Source organism: Saimiri boliviensis, chromosome 2 (genome assembly GCF_048565385.1).
Source record: "Saimiri boliviensis isolate mSaiBol1 chromosome 2, mSaiBol1.pri, whole genome shotgun sequence".
NCBI classification, from domain to species: domain Eukaryota; kingdom Metazoa; phylum Chordata; class Mammalia; order Primates; family Cebidae; genus Saimiri; species Saimiri boliviensis.
In genome coordinates, this window is record NC_133450.1 from 158,536,875 (window position 1) to 158,547,780 (window position 10,906).

The following is a 10,906-nucleotide window of genomic DNA, read 5'->3' on the forward strand; positions in this document are numbered from 1 at the left end:
GTTTGGTTTGTATTTTTAATGAAAGAGACGGAGATGGATTCTGCCCTGAGCTCCTCCAATTCTGCCTCTGGTCACTTCTCTGCCCCATGTCTACTCTCTGCCCATGCCAGCTCAGTGTCACCTTTACCTGGTATGTAGCTCCTCCCTCCAAACCCTGCAGTAGTCCTCAGCCTCCCCACAAAGAAGATGGCTGTGGAAAACATGCATGAAGGGCAGTTTCACATTGCAAACACCCTCATAAGTCTGCCAGGCTGGTAGCTTAATGTATACAGTTATTAGGCCGAAGGAGGATGCAGGTGGGAAGCTGGGGAGGGTTGAATGAGTCCCCTAAGGATACGTAAATTAGAAGCAGAAACACAGCTGGAATTCAGACCCAAGATTAATCATCTGTGCTCCTGCCTAAAGGAAACTCTCTTGCCAAATTCACAGGTAGAAAAAAATCCTGTCATCAAAGCCTCTGGTGAGATTTTTAAAATATTTTATAGGGTTTTTTTTTTTTTTTATAAACAGGAATAACCCCCTTTTACCTGATGGTAAAGTTAAGAAGTCATATTTACCACAGAAATTTGAATATAGACTGGCTATTAGATGGTATCAATAAATTGTTAATGATTTATTTAGAGATGATAATGGCATATAGTGGTATAAGAAGATGCCCTTACTTTTTAAATGCATATGGACTTATGAAATGACATAATGTCTCAAATTTACTTTAAAACAGAAAAAAAAAAAAAACCACACAAGAAATGGCACAGTCGATATAAAGTCAAGACATTTTCCAAGGTAGACTTTGTGGGTACTAATGGAATCCTACCCATAAATTACATCCTAAAGAACACACTCATGCCATGCCAAGGAATATCTGTGCTTAGGGTCTGCTAACACTTAGGCTTGTAAGTCACATTTATGTCAAACCACCAGAGAAATAACAGGAAATAGCTTATGAATATGTCTGAGAGTTGCAGCACTGGAAAAATCCTGATCCATGTCTCAGCAGCCAGTGAGTTTAAATTCAGGTCACATTTTCTTTAATACCTCTCAAAATTAAATTATCATGATTGGAGCCTCCAATGATCAGCACAGGAACAGAACAGCACCTCCAGTCCCACTCCCAGAGGTCCCCTGAGCATCCTTCCCTGATGCTCGTAACTTTGCTCCGGAAGAGGTTCCGGCTCTTCCACTTCAGCCTCTGCCACCCTTGCCTGGGTCAGCACTAGTGGGCACAGCTCCACCTCCTGTCTGCTACGGCTGCCACTACCCCTGTGACCTGAGGAGTTCCCGTCTTTGCTTCTCCATCCTAAGACAGGAGCAGAAGCTTCATTCTCCAAAGTGCAGCAAGACCACACTGCTACTTAGGACATAATCTTTGTTAAAGGTAAACCAAAAACAGATGAAACACCAATGGTGACATCCAGCTGTTCCGTAAGGGGCTCCCAGGGTCCCTTAAGAGGGATGCCCCTCTTCTTAGCTGCCAGCTTGCCTCTAGAAGGCTGGGACCAGCTCAAGGTGTTCAGAGAGTCCCTGCACCACAGATCCCAGAATCTGACACCAGGTTCTAAGAAGGAAAAATTCTACTGTCACACAGGCCATCCTGTTCTTACCTGGAGTGACCTCTTCCTGGAATGCTTGCCACTGTGGAAGATCCACCTCAGAGAAAACCCCCCTCACAGCCACAGGGGGATAGTTTTTCCTCGCGGACCCCACCAGGAGCCTTCAGTAGATTCCATACCTTAGGACCTGCTGGGTTACTGCAACCACCCTGCTTGCAGAACTTGGGAGTATGTCCAGGTCAGTCCATGCCAGTTCCTGCGCACATTTCTTCCTCCAGAGCAAGGAGAAGCTCCTTCCTAACCATTCCTGTGATATCGCAGCTCTGGATTTCCCATAAACACCTGCTCAAACAAGGCCACACACAACTCCTCAAGAAATAGCACCAGTTTGCAGCTCAGTGGATGTCCAGCCAAGCAGATATCAACCCAAGAAAACTCCCTCCCTTCCCTCCTCTCTCCCCCAGGCCATTGAGTATGAGTCCTAGTACTGATTCTGCTTCCTGGGCAAGTCACATTACTAAACACTAGACATCAGGAGAAAATATTTGTGTTTTGTTTATCAATGACTTTCAGTTTCCACCAGACACTGGTTGGGTGATTGGATTTACAATTGAGGATCTTCTCCAAAGATAAATTTAACACTCTACCCATGGAAGATTTAAAAAAAAAAAAAAAAAAAAAAAATCTGCTCCAGACTTTTAGATGATTGTTACTACAGTTTTCATGTCAGGATTTCAAAATTTTTAGGGTTTGACCTCAACCATAAGATCACAGGTTTTCTAATACCTTTTTTGGGGAGAGGGTGGGAAGACAGGGTCTCATTCTGTGGTCCAGGCTGGAGTGCAGTGGTACCATTATAGCTCACTGCAGCCTTGAACTCCTGGGCTCAAGCAATCCTTCCACCTAAGTTTTCCTAGTGGCTGGGACTACAGGTGGTACACACCACCATGCCTGGCTAATTCTTATTTTTGTAGCGATTGGGTCTTGATCTATTGCTAGGGCTGGTCTCAAACTCCTGGCCTCAAGTGATCCTCCCGCCTCGGTCTCCCAAATTGCTGTGATTACCAAGTAAAAAAGTTTAAAGCCTTATAAAAGCTTGCATATATTCAGTATTTATTAAACAACAGCCAGATGTAGAATATGTATGTGAGTCAGTTACCTTTCAAGCAAGGTTTTTCTATAAAGGGTCCAATAGTAAATATTTCAGTTTTTACAGGCCCTGTGTTTTTTGCCCAACTGCCCATTTCTGGTTGTCATGGGAAAGCAGCCACAGACAATATGTAAATGGGTGACTGTGTGCCAACAAAACATTTATTTACAAAAACAGGAGGCCAGCCTGGAGCTGACCCCTGCCCAGCTAGACTCTGATGTTCCAGATGCAATCTAGTTAAGGGTGAATCCGGGTAACAAAATAAACCACCACATCAGGGAATGAGTATGAATGCACTGAAGAGACTGAAGAATAGAGAATCAGCAGAATCAAGTGTAGTTGGTGATAGTTTTAGAGCACCTTATTTGTAAACTCAGGCTTTACAGCAGACAACACTCTTAAATCTTTGGTGCTGGGGAAGGCTTTTTTTAAAGGCTATGTATTCATTTACTCAGAGGCAGCTGTGTATCTGGAAAGAATCCCACATTCTCCAATGAAAAGAACCATGCCACGTGCCTCCCTGAGACAAGGTTCAGTTTTATTCAGCTAACATTTGTTAACTCCAACTGCATGAAAACAGACTAACAGAAAACCACATTAAGATGTGAGGCCTTGCCACTCACACAGTCATGGAGCTGAGGTCATCTGACAGCTAGGTCCAGGAGACCCTAGTTAGCAAGAATTGTAAGACTTGAAGATGCACATCACTTCGTTGTCCAACATGCTATTAAATATAAGCCTCTGTTCATAAACACAGGTGGCTAAGAGCATTTAATGTCAACTTTAGCTATGGGAGAGAAGTATGCATTCTTTTCTTGAAACATTCATGGTCTGTTGTGCAGTTTAGTTTTATAAAAATTGCCATTCAAAGTGGTTTATAAACTTGAAACTCCATGCTGGGGAAGACAAAGTTATTGGCTAAGACTGTACAGTCTGAGAGTGAACTTCTTGCCCCATTTGCAACATCTGGGACCAGTGGTGTCTTCCTGTACTTTAAGTGCTCCTTTCGCTAAGATTATCAAGAATTTGTGTTAAGTTAGAATACAGCTGTTGAAGCAAAAGGACTTGTTATGTCAATTTGATTTCTGTAATGCCTAGCCTCCAAAGATGAAGTGACCACATAGTGTATAAGGAAGAGTTCCCATAATGAACATGCCATTTGCAAGTAATAAAATGAATAGTGGCAAGAGATAAGTATGTCCTGCCCTCAGATAGTGAAGCCCAGAGAATCAGCCATGCATGAGCCTGCTTTCTGACTAAACAAGTACTAGACTTGTTCATAGCTCTGTTCAGCTGTGAGATAACCTAATTGGATTTCTTAAAAAGGGATTCTAAGGACCTTCTATGAACTGCATGCATGGACCTAGGAGACCATTTATTTATTCATTCCATCCTTAATAAGCCAGGCTCTGATAGACACACAAGATGTAAAATTAAGTCTTATCTCAGCAGGAAAGAGTACTTTACAATGCTTTGTGATGAGTACTTTCTGGGGATGAGGACAGTGGAGGGGACATTGGGAGGAGCCAAGGAGCCATTTTGAAGGAAGCATAGAAATCAAGTGAAAGGAAGAGGAGGTGTATTCCAGGCAGAAGAAAACAGCAACGTTGTCCTCCCAAAATAGCATCTTGGGAGGACAGTGGGACTTGAAGTGAAATGCTGGAAACATGGGGAAGAGGAATGGGATGGAAGAGGTGAACATGAGGCTTTATTGGCCTCATGTGCTTTGCTAAGGGGACTGTACTTGAGCCTGTAGATGAGGGAAGCAAGTTCTAGCAGTGACTCCCACTTGTGCCATTCTCTACAGAGGGGCACCTGAACAAGAATCCATCCTAGAGGGGCAAAAAAGTCTAGTGGTTAAGAGCACAGACAGGAGCCATACTGCCATGGTTTGATTCCTGGTTCTGCCATGGATTAGCTGTGCAACCCTGGATGTTACTTAACTTGTCCTCAGCTTTAAAACAGGGACAATAATAATAATAATGTGTCAGAGAACACCTAGAATGCTATATAATTTTTTTATTTATTCTTTTTTGTTCAGAAGTTCCTAGAAAGTACTTGAATTAGCAGCAGAATTTACAGGGCCAATATTAGAATTGAGCTACACAGATATGAACACACCGAATGCATTCATTCTGGAAATGAGAACAAAATTAAAAGACTTGCTTTGCCACCAGTTTGTAAAGTTCACCAGCATGTAAGAAGCTTCTGCCTAGAAATCTGAGATACCAATTTTATGGATAAAGAGAAGCAGAGACAGCTCAGTCATATTTAGGTTGTGGCAAAAGCCCAGGAAAGTCTCACTGACCCATTAGCTAGCTGCTGCTGTCAGAGCAATCATATGGACTTTGGAAGAGAACAGTGGAGTTCCTCAGATCCTCTGGGGTGTGTTTAATGCTTTTATTGGACAATAAGATCAAGGAGTCAAAAAGTTCATGGAGTCTTCTGAAAAACTGGTCCAAACTACAAATACCACTATGTTCCATAGTAATGAAAAAAATGTAAAAATGTTAAAAAGCTCCTGGACTGCTGAAACCAGGACATAGCCCACCACTTTTTTTTTTTTTTTTTTTTTTTTTGAGATGGATTCTCTCTGTGGCTCAGGCTGGAGTGCAGTGGTGTGATCTCAGCTCACTGCAACCCCTGCCTCCTGGATTCAAGGGATTCTCTTACCCCAGCCTTCCAAGTACCTGGAATTATAGGTGTGTGCCACCATTCCTGGTTAATTTTTGTATTTTTTAGTAAAGACAGAGTTTCACCATGTTGGCCAGACTGGTTTTGAACTCATCACCTCAAGTGATCCACTTGCCTCTGCCTCCCAAAGTGCGGGGATTACAGGCATGAACCACCGCGCCCGTCCAGCCCACTGCTTCTTGATGCATGTTTTGAACATCAAAGGTGGACCAGGTGACAGACGCTTCAAGGGGATCTTTAGCTGATTCTGTTCAAAGACCAGTTTATTTTGTTAACCTCACCAAATAGCCTGGAATGGTGATATTACCTATTTTAAGGGAGTTCTTAATGTCTCTAAGAAAAGTAGATGTCGTATGTGACACATGCACAGAAAGATATTTCGCATGTTCCCCTTTGCCTCTTCCCTTCCCTTTGAACATCCAGGGAGTACTCTTCCAGGCTGAGAGATTTCCCTATGCCCTGGATTAACAAAGTAAGATCATATCCTGCCTTGTTTTCCCTGGGGAATAAAAGAAACATTTTGGAATTTGAAAATTGTGAACCTGTTTATTTAATCCTCATAGTAGCCCTATGAAGTCGTCAAGTAGGCAGGACCTTAACTCCATCTTTAGAGATAAGGAAACAGGAGGTTGAAGACAGATTAAGCCACTTTTTCAAGATCACACAGATCATAAGGGTAGCACCTGGGACTGGCGAGTTTCGTTCTGGCAACACGCTTCTGCCAGTGGGTCAGAGCCTGGGAGAGGGATCCAGGGCAGGCAGCCATACTTAAATGACTGTTATTCATTCAATCAGCATGTTTATTGAGCACCTCCTATGTGCTGGGCACTGAGTATACATTTGTGAACAAGCATGTGTCGAGGTCTCCAACCTCATGGAGCTTAAAACTTAGCAAGAAAGAGATGTAAAATAATGAACCCATGATAAAAATTGTTGAGACATGATATGCACAGGATGCCAAGCAAGGAAATCAGAACTCCCTGGTTTAGCCTGGATAATCAGGGAAGGATTCTGAGGAAAGGACTTAAAAGGCAAATGAAACGTGAGGACGAGCACTCCAGGTGGACGAAAGTGCCTGAAGGCCTTTGGGTGGGAAGGAGCTTGGTCTGTTCCAGAAAAGGCTGGAGGAGGTGACAAGACAGGAAGATGGAACAAGGCAGGGCTGGAGAGGCAGACAGTGTCCCCCCCTGCAAGGCCCGTTTGCCAAGGTAAGGATTTTTTCATTTTATCTTCAGTGCCATTGAAGAGTTACCCTCATACATAAAATGACCTGATTTATGTTTGTAAAAGATCTCTTTAGTGACCATGTAATGAAGGAATGAATGAGGGAGGGAATCAATCAGTTAATGCTTGTTGAATGCCTTCCATTTGCTCAGTGACACACGTCATCTTTATCATTTATTCAGTAATCATGGAGGCTGTTTACTGAGAACACACTTGGTTCTGGGCACTGTACTAGGCCTGTTATAGAGATAATTTCTAATCCTCACAACAGCTGTGCAAGCTGAGGTTGTTCACTTTGTTCCTCACAACCTTAAGACGAGACAGGCATTTTAGGTCCTCCGATTTATAGATGGAGAAGCTGAGTCCGGGAGGAGGCTGGGATTTGAGCCCAGTCTGTCCCACCAAAGCCCATGCCTTCTCTCTGTGCAGGTGGCCTCTCTGCTGGTGACAGAGACAGGAGTCATCTACATGGTGGATTTTAACTTTATGCAACAATGGGTTTCTTGGATGTGGTATCCACTCAAAATGGTGTACCACCACCAAATGCCAGACCTAAAAGAACTTCCAATAAGGGATTTAATTTTGATACCTTAACAACAATGTGGAGAGACTGTCATGAAAGCTTTGTTCTCAGTGGGTGGTTGCTAAATCAGAGAGCTCTAGGAGGAGTCTTTTGCCCTCGGATGTTTATTTTTAAAATATGCTATTGTTTAGCCAGGGAACTGCTTCCTTTGGAGTGTTTTTGTAAAAAGTTCAGATGATTACTGCTTTGGCTGGGAGCCAATGCACTTGCTCATCAGAGCCTTATCCTGAGGTGAAGAAAGCAAATGCCTTTTCCTAAAATAAAGAGCTAGCAGGTGCCTCTGACTTCCAAGGACAACCGGGGATTTTATCCATTTCTAGGCCACAGCCCAGCCTCAAAACTGTCCCAGGTTCTAACAGACAACCCTGGGCTCATAGGGAACTGGAATCCTGCTCTTCGTTTTCTGCCCTATTCAGGTGCTACCTGTTCCATCAAGCCTCTCCTGGTCATCTAAATCTGGTGACAGCTCAGGCTCTTCTGAAAGCCCACAGTACCTATTTCCTGCACTAGGGCTTCACAAAGCATCTAGTTTTTAAACTGGATGGAGCAAATCCAGTTGTTAAAATTTCTGATCTGTTACAGATTAATAACCTTTGTAAACTATAGTTAAAGTAAATTACTAGAAAAATTATATTAAAAATAGACATACAAAATACTAGGCCCCTCCCCCTTTTTTTGAGTTGGAATCTTGCTTTTATTGCACAGGCTGGAGTGCAATGGCACTATCTCAGCTCACTGTAACCTCCACCTCCCAGGTTCAAGCAGTTCTCCTGACTGACTCCTGAGTAGCTGGGGTTACAGATGCCACCACACACAGCATTTTTTTTTTTTTTTTTTTTCAGTAGAGAAGGGGTTTCACCATGCTGGCCAGGCTAGACTTGAACTCCTGACCTCAGGTAATCCACCTGCTTCAGCCTCCCAAAGTGCTGGGATTACAGGCATGAGCCACTGCACCCAGCCCCTATTGTTTATTATTAAATTCAACAGAAATAAAGTTACTGTCCAATTACTGTAAACATTTTAAATACTCACTGTTGATTTTTGTGCAGATGCCATCACAACTGCTTAGTTTCCTCTCATTTATCACCTCCCATAGGACAGCTTTCAGCTCCCTGGAGAAACGAGTTCTGATAGTGAACTGTAAAGAGAGGGGTCCTCTAGACCTTGCCAGCCACCAAAGATGGCCTGAGAGCAAGAAACCCAGGTGGCCATTGGGAGTAAAAACTCAGAAATAAAGCACAAATGGTTTATTTGTTTGGGACTAGGGTGGGCCAGCTGTCTGACGTCCCATCAGTTATAGTCTAATGCCTGGATTTTCATTCTCACAGTCAACATTCATTGAGCCAGAGCACAAGTTCTCACCAAGACAATATCGTCTCCAAAGCAGCAAAAGCTGTTTTTATTTGGTGGTGGCGAGTTTGGGGAGAAAATCTTACTCTTTTTATGTAAAAACAACAACAACAACAACACATGTACCATCTACTGTATAACCAGATATACAGTTTGTGGTTTTAGAATTTCACAGTGGCGGTGATTAGGAAAAAGACTTGGAGGGGCAGGGTTTGCACAACAGTAATGACAACAAAACAAGGTTGAAAAACACTGAGATGCTACATATGTTCTCATGAAGTCTTTTATGGCTGAAAAGTGTTCTCCTTGGCTGCCCTGGGAGCCAAACTAACCCACCATGTACAAGTGATTTCTAAGGAGACTACATGCTGGGTTCCAAGCTTCAAACCCACAAGTGGATCTTTGAAGTGGAGTCATCTGTAAGGGAAGGATTACTTGTAAACATGCAGCTCTTTCTGTCATGTGGAAAGCTTCAAGTACAAACATTCATGGAGAAACTTATTTAATGCACTGGGGACCCAGTTAAGAATAAGCTTCAGGCCTTAGAGCTATATGGTCAGCGCAGTGATGGAACCACGTGCCAGGAGATTTGGGCTTAGTGTCTTCCTTTCCCCTGCCCACGTTTGCAAGGCAAAGAGCTTTTCCCAAATTTGGTAATGGAGTTAAGCTATAGTTGGTTCACTCAACATGTTGAGCACCCATGAAACATGAAACACTGGTAGGGTCTAGAGAGACTGGGCAGTCCAATATGATAGCCATTAGCCATGTGTGGCTACTTAAATTGAGATTAATTAAAATTGGCCAAGTATGGTGACTCACACCTATAATCCTAGCACTTTGGGAGGTCAAGGTGGGAGAATCACTTGAGCTCAGGAATTCAAGACCAGCCTGGGCAACATACTGAGACCTCATCTCTAAAACTAAGAGAAAAATAAATAAAGATTAATTAAAATGAAATAAAGTGAAAACTCAGTCACACTAGCCACTTTCCAAGTGCTTGCTAGCCATGTGTACTTTGTGGCTACTGCAGGGGACAGCACAAAAATAGAACATTTCTATCAGAAAGCTTTACTGGACAGCACTAGTCTAGAATTTTGTAGCACATGGATACAGCCAATATGGAACAGTGGTTAAGAATATGGCCTTTGAGGTCAAACATAGATTGGGATCCCAGCAATACCACTCACCTCACCAGCTTTATGATCATATGGTACTCAGCCTTTCTGAGCTACAGTTTTGTCCTCTGTAAAACACAGGTAATAATGCCAGCCTCCTTGGGTTATAATGAGAATTAAAGATTATGCATTAGCATGTAGTCATTGCTCAATATGATGTCTACTGTGATCATTATCATTATTTGTATTATAATGATCATTCTCATCATTACTGACATTATTGGCAGGTGGGGTGTTTATAACCATCCACACAGACATTTTATGGTCATTAAGTTCTGTAATGTTCCTATTTATAAAGGTTTTCAAAGATTCAGCTGTTTCCCTGTATTTCTTCTCTCCCTCTACGGTGGTCACCACCCTTATCCCCAACAATGCAATAAATCATCTAAGAGCCTGGATTTGGGTGGCCACCTCTGCCCCCATCAGTGATGACTAGAGAGGTAGAGGGGTAACTATACAGTGTAGAGAAATATAATTGTTGATTTGAGTACATTTCTGATATATCCAGGAAAATGATAGGATGGAGGCAGATTACAGGAATGAGAAACAAAGGCCCTTGCTGAAAGTTATTACAAGGTAGTTGCTGTGCTCCAGGACAGAGGGGAAATTGGACAACTACTTGGGGATGTATTATTAAGGTATTTCCACCAAGGATCTCATTATTCTCAAGCCTTTTATTGCCAGCTGAGTCCTGGAATACACAAGCAGAGGCACCAGCCCATAGCCAAATCATTAAGACAAGTTAAGACATATTAACATATGCTGGAAACAATTACCCATAAAGATTTAATTTGTTTCACTGCTGGAAGAAAATCCTGAGAGGGCACCAAACACATACCCAAGAACAATTCTGTACCCACTCTGTGACTCTCACTTGACTGCACTTTAGGGGCTGGAATCTGCTTAAATTGGGCATCTACCAAAGAAAGACGTTTTATCTGGAAATAGATCCCATGTTAGCGTTACAGGTAGTTATGTGAGTTACTTGGAGTCTGTTAAGGTGGTGACTTTTTTGTTGTTGTTTCTTTTTAACCTATGATTATTGTTAGAAATAATTATTATAGTTATCAAAATAATGTACCGAGCTCTAAAATGAAATAGGCATAAATTTTATAATATACCTAGCAAGCTTACATATTTGCATAATGATTTGCTCTTTCTTTAAGACACCTAAACTAAA

At 42.4% G+C, this 10,906-nt stretch overlaps 2 protein-coding genes across 4 annotated transcripts in view; one reads left to right on the forward strand and one right to left on the reverse strand.

The window, feature by feature from the left end:
- SPATA6L (spermatogenesis associated 6 like) overlaps positions 1-10,906 on the reverse strand; it is a 288,921-nt gene that overhangs the window by 155,411 nt on the left and 122,604 nt on the right. The window lies entirely within an intron of this gene.
- SLC1A1 (solute carrier family 1 member 1) overlaps positions 1-10,906 on the forward strand; it is an 88,224-nt gene that overhangs the window by 50,187 nt on the left and 27,131 nt on the right. The window lies entirely within an intron of this gene.